Below are 6,752 nucleotides of genomic sequence, written 5' to 3'. Positions count from 1 at the left end.
GAGTACATGTTACAGTTTTCAAACATTGTGTTGTGAACTGACATATCAGACATTTCATTCACATCCTATTCGCCCATGAAACATTCACACTTTTCATTAACTGAATGTAGGTCCCTCTGCGAGTTACTTGTTTTCTCACTTTCACTGCCATTTGCAGGTATACTAGCAAGGTTAGCTTCACATACTTGGTTATCGTCTTTATTGTCCACGGTAATAACACCTACCTTTGGCTTCCATACATTTGTCCTCTTCTTAAAGGCTTCAAGGATTGCTGGTCACTTTACTTTTACCCGTGATTATCCTTCAATAAAACAGAGACTTCATTGAACAGAATTCAGGATTAGAAAATAGTAAATAAACATGAAAGATACGAGAATCGAGTGTGGGATTTATATATATAGAAGTATCACAGGATATATATAGAAGTATCACAGGTTAGCCACAACATTTATTTTGTAACACTTATTTTCTCGTACATCACTAAAATGTACATGATGAGCATTTACTTGTAGATACATCATTACAGCATTTGACAGCAGTTCGACAGCGCCACAGTGGGTCACACCCATGGAGAATATATTTAAAATATATTTTAGAAATAGTTGTAGTCTTCTGATCTGAATAAATTAAGTATCGATTGAAAGGGGAACATTAATATGCAACAGATCTTAAGGTAAAATACATCCGTAAAGTATATAAATATAATAATCTAGCCTAAACCCAGAATGACTATACAAGACGGTTCCAAAACGAAGTGATAACTTGTCTCTCATTGCAATTATCTTTACAAGCGGGTACCGAACAAAATAAATTACTAACTTCTGTCAGTTCGTAAATATCCGAGAGAACTGATACAACGCATGTAAAGTTACTGTGCGTTTTGTTTTCATTTTCTCCTCACTTACTTAAAAATTTTAAATTATTAACCGTTTCTGCATAGTGAGTAGCCTTTACCAGTAATCTACTACACTGCACAGAAGAATACGGGAACCAACTAGTTACTGCTAATTTCCTTACTTATGTCCATCTGCTTTTCCAGTGTCAACTGTAACGACTCCCACGACACCTGGCGAAGATGCTGCAGTCACCCGGCAACGATGCTCGCAGGGTCCTCTCGAATGAACCCTCGAATGGACATCGCATCCTTCTGCGATCAGACGACTCTCAGCGTGTATCTAACGGCCATACCAGAAACAAGACAAAACACAATACAGTATTTGAAAAAATGTAATACAAAGACTAACTGGGCGTCACACTAGCACAACATGCTACCCAAATTGAAGTGTAGGATTTGGCTGCACTGGGATCTGACTGATAGTTGTGCAAGCATGTAATTAATATTTCTCTTGTTAAATATTATATCCAACAGCAGGAAGCACTGAATGTTAAGCCTTTTTTACTCGAACTCAAGAATAATATTTTCAGGAAACAAAGGATACAATAGCTCAAAACAACGTACTGCCTCAACAATGAGCTATTCTCGCAACGAGCAACGTTAATATACATCAGAAGTTATGCCAAGATACATCCACACATTATGTAAATAAAATAATCTTGTTTCAACCCAGAATGACTATACAAGAGCTCTCCAAAAGTAAAATGACAACATGTTCCTGCCTACGAATAACTTTGTAACTAGGCAACAATACTAGAATAAATTAACTTTCGCTGCTTAGCAACTTTACAAGGGCGCCTTAAAATAAACCTTGATAAATAAATGACTGACTGCAATCACCCACAATGTACTACTAGCAACACCTGGCGCTTACAGACAACAGTACTGCCTAGAACAGTGTTCCGTCACAAGGCGTCAGGCAGCCGCGGCCCTTTAAAATCCGCGCCACCGGTGCGGCATATACAGTCGAGTAACTAACGAGGGAAACTCCCCATCGCATCCCCTTCAGATTTAGTGATAAGATGGCCCAGTGGACAGCCCGGCAAAAACTGAACACAGATTAAGCATGAAAACAGGAGGAAGGTATTCTGAACCGTGAAAAAAGAAGCAAACTCGTAACAGCGAACGGTACAAGCTGAAGATAAGCAACATCGAGCGCACGGTTACAACTCCAGCGTCGTCGTTGTATGGTCACGGTGTTGGACTACGAAGCAGAAAGTCTGTGTTTAGATCTCCCTGGTGCTCAACATTTCTTTTCACAAAATTATGAACTCTCCGTCCGGTCACTGACATGTCTGCTCACTGTATTCATGTTTGCGTCTGTTTCGTGGTGTAACGTTTGTTTGCTACAGCGAGGTAAAAGGAAGGGACCTACATGCTTAGGTCACATGTTCACATAGTTCACATCCGATTATTTATTCTTTTCATTTTTGTGAGAGGTCTATGCAACATCAAACCTGCTCTCACTATTCATCACATCAACTTGCGACGGTAATATATTCTTACCATATTACTCATATTTTGGTCCACCCCGGTAGCTGAGTGGTCAGCGCGACAGAAGGTCAATCCTAAGGATCAGGGTTCGATTCCCGGCTGGGTCAGACATTTTCTCCGCTCAGGGACTGGTTGTTGTGTTGTCCTAATCATCATCATTTCATCCTCCTCAACGCACAAGTTGCCGAAGTGGCGTCAAATCGAAAGACTTGCACCCGGCGAACGGTCTACCCGACGGGAGGCCCTAGTCATACGACACTTACATTTCTTTTTACTCATATTCTGTAACCATTGTGCAGTATGACGACTGCCAAGACTACAGAAGGAGGAAGGAAGGTTTACAATTTTGTGGCAAAAAAAAAAAAAAAAAAAAAAAAAAGAAAAGAAGAAATAAAATAAAATAAAATGGAGCACAAGGGACATTTGAACACGGATCTCCCGCTTTGCAGTCGAATTCTACGACGCGGTGGTTCTCTCAGTTCCCTCGATGTTGAATATCTTGAGCTAGGACCGCTCACTGCTTCTATTTTGCTTCTTTTCCACAGTTCAGTACACGTTCTTCCCGTTTCCATGCTTGATCTGTGTTCAGTGTTTAATGGAGTATCCACTGGGCTATAATGCAAATGCCGTGTGGCTAGGGCCTCCCGTCGGGTAGACCATTCGCCTGGAGCAAGTCTTTAGAGTTGACGCCATTTCGGCAACTTGCGTGTCAATGGGGATGAAATGATGATGATAAGGACATCACAACACCCAGTCCCTGAGCCGGGAATCGAACCCGGGCCGTTAGGTGTGACATTCCGTCGCGTTGACCACTCAGCGACCAGGGGCGGACCACTGTGCCATTTTACCATAAAATCTGAGGGGTGTGTGATGGGAAGTTTCCCTTGTGAGTGGCGGTGCTGCGTCACGTCCACCATAACACAGGCTCAACGCGAGGAGGACCTCCTGTTCGAGAGGAAGCGGGAGTGTAGTCTTGTTTTTGAGAGCGAGCGAACAACAAGCAGCAGGCAGAGGAAACGGCCGTTGGATTAGACTGCACGCCGTAGCTGCCGTGGTGGAACAGTAGCAAGAAGGAAGCGTGCACTGGCCGGATACTTGCAATACAGCGAGACTAGGTGCAGTTTGCTTCAGGCTATCTCTCTGGTCGTTTCCAAAACAGAACCTGGAGACAGTGAGTTTTCCTATATGGCTGGTTGAATGTCTGCAAATGTTATACGTTAGTGTCAGCTGCTTTATGTACAGTATGTAATTGCAGCGAGATGCAGGAAGATCTGCAGCGGCTAGACACTTGGTGCAGGGAGTGGCAATTGACCCTTATTATAGACAAATGTAATGTATTACTAATACATAGAAAGAAGGATCCTTTATTGTATGATTATATGATAGCGGAACAAACACTGGTAGAAGTTACTTCTGTAAAATATCTGGGAGTATGCGTGCGGAACGATTTGAAGTGGAATGATCATATAAAATTAATTGTTGGTAAGGTGGGTACCAGGTTGATGTTCATTGGGAGAGTCCTTAGAAAATGTAGTCCATCAACAAAGGAGGTGGCTTACAAAACACTCGTTCGACCTATACTTGAGTATTTCTCATCAGTGTGGGATCCGTACCAGGTCGGGTTGACGGAGGAGATAGAGAAGATCCAAAGAAGAGTGGCGTGTTTCGTCACAGGGTTATTTAGCAAGCGTGATAGCGTTACAGAGATGTTTAGCAAACTCAAGTGGGAGCCTCTGCAAGAGAGGCGCTCTGCATCGCGGTGTAGCTTGCTGTCCAGGTTTCGAGAGGGTGCGTTTCTGGATGAGGTATCGAATATATTGCTTCCCCCTACTTATACCTCCCGACGAGATCACGAATGTAAAATTAGAGAGATTAGATGGCGCACGGAGGCTTTCCGGCAGTCGTTCTTCCCGCGAACCATGCGCGACTGGAACAGGAAAGGGAGGTAATGACAGTGGCACGTAAAGTGCCCTCCTCCACACATCTTTGGGTGGCTTGCGGAGTATAAATGTAGATGTAGATGTAGACGTAGATCCTGATCAGCAAACATTACCAGTACGTTCTGTGTGACTTGGGTTTGTGTCTCTGAATTCCTAACATATATGTATAGTTGTCAGATGCCTCTTTGTTTGGCCGCTTTCAGTTTGTCGTAATTTGAGTTTTGTTTTATGTTGACGTAACCAAACCGTTCCTTATTCAGTAGGCATTTCCTTTTAAGACTTAGAAAACTATTTACCCATTTCTATAATGGTTTTAGTGTCTGACAAAAATTACTGGCAATTTCTGAGAAAGTTAATGAGCAATTGGGTGAAATGAATTAATTCTTTACAGTGCATTTAGTTTTCACTTATTTTAATTGCGAAATGTTTCTTTACGGTATTTTCTGCTACAGTATTTTTATGGGCATCCTGGTGTTTTTGTGAATTTTTATATTTGTCTGCTACAGAGCTGACTCATTTCATATTGTTCTAGTTCATCCACCGGAAGATGGAATTCCCTTTACATTTGCTTAAAACTGTACTGTACGTAACAGCAAATAAATGTTGAGAGCTTGTTTAAATAACAAAAAATTATTTTTCCTAGGTGCAAGAATCGCTCCGAACTCAACCCAGTTCTGGCCCTCCCGCTAGAAGTATAAACAGAACCAGAACATCGACCACAGGAAAATGTACACGTAAGTGAAAATAATGCATTGCTAGTACTCGTACACTGACATCAGAGAACGAATCGCCATATTTACAATTTTACAGTCAAAATGTTACACTCTAAGCCCGCCATTCCCATGCCATTCGAAACACTTAACGATATAGCTTTGGGACAATCAAATATTGTTCACAGCCTGATAGCGCTTTCATACAACAACAAACTAAATCAAGACAGCCTCACTTGCGCACACGACCGCAGTGTAATCCAGTCGGCCAAACCCTGAAAGCTACCACTGCTTGCCAATAGCAAATACACTACTGGCCAAAAATTGCTACACCACGAAGATGACGTGCTACAGACGCGAAATTTAACCGACAGGAAGAAGATGCTGTGATATGCAAATGTTTAGCTTTTCAGAGCATTCACACAAGTTTGACGCAGGTGGCGACACCTAAAACGTGCTGACATGAGGAAAGTTTCCAACCGATTCCTCATACACAAACAGCGGTTGACCGGCGTTGCCTGGTGAAACGTTGTTGTGATGCCTCGTGTAAGGAGAAAAAATGCGTACCATCACGTTCCCGACTTTCATAAAGGTCGAATTGTAGCCTATCGCAATTGTGGTTTATCGTATCGTGACATTGCTGGTAGCGTTGGTCGAGATCCAATGACTGTTAGCAGAATATGGAATCGGTGGGTTCAGAGGGTAATACGGAACGCTGTGCTGGATCCCAACGGCCTCGTATCACGAGCAGTCGAGATGACAGGCATCTTATCCGCATGGCTGTAACGGATCGTGCAGCCACTTCTCGATCCCTGAGTCAACATATGGACACGTTTGCAAGACAACAACCATCTGCACGAACAGTTCGACGACGTTTGCAGCAGCATGGACTATCAGCTCGGAGACCATGGCTGCGGTTACACTTGGCGCTGCATCACAGACAGGAGCGCCTGCGATGATGTATCAACGACGAACCTGGGTGCACGAATTGCAAAACGTCATTTTTTCGGATGAATCCAGGTTCTGTTTACAGCATCATGACGGTCGCATCCGTGTTTGGCGACATCGCGGCGAACGCACATAGGACGCGTGTATTCGTCATCGGCATAGTGGCGTATCACACGGCGTGATAGTATGGGGTGCCATTGCTTACACCTCTTGTTCGCATTGATGGCACTTTGAACAGTGGACGTTACATTTCAGATGTGTAACGACCCGTGTCTTTACCCTTAATTCGATCCCTGCGAAACCCTACATTTCAGCAGGATAATGCACGACCGCATGTTGCAAGTAATGTACGGGTCTTTCTGCATACAGAAAATGTTCGACTGCTGCCCTGGACAGCACATTCTCCAGATCTCTCACCAATTGAAAACGTCTGGTCAATGGTGGCCGAGCAACTGGCTCGTCACAATACGCCAGTCACTACTCTTGATCAACTGTGGTATCGTGTTGAAGCTGCATGGGCAGCTGTACCTGTTCACGCCATCCAAGCTCTGTTTGACTCAATGTCCAGGCATATCAAGGCCGTTATTATGGCCAGAGGTGGTTGTTCTGGGTACTGATTTCTCAGGATCTATGCACCCAAATTGCGTGAAAATAGAATCACATGTCAGTTCTAGTATATTTTTCCAATGAATACCTGTTTATCATCTGCATTTCTTCTTGGTGTAGCAATTTTAATGGCGAGTAGTGTATGTCTCACAACAGCAC

This window comes from Schistocerca nitens, chromosome 6, assembly GCF_023898315.1.
Source record: "Schistocerca nitens isolate TAMUIC-IGC-003100 chromosome 6, iqSchNite1.1, whole genome shotgun sequence".
NCBI lineage: Eukaryota > Metazoa > Arthropoda > Insecta > Orthoptera > Acrididae > Schistocerca > Schistocerca nitens.
The sequence above is the reverse complement of the archived record's forward strand: the minus strand, read 5'-3'. Positions refer to the sequence as shown.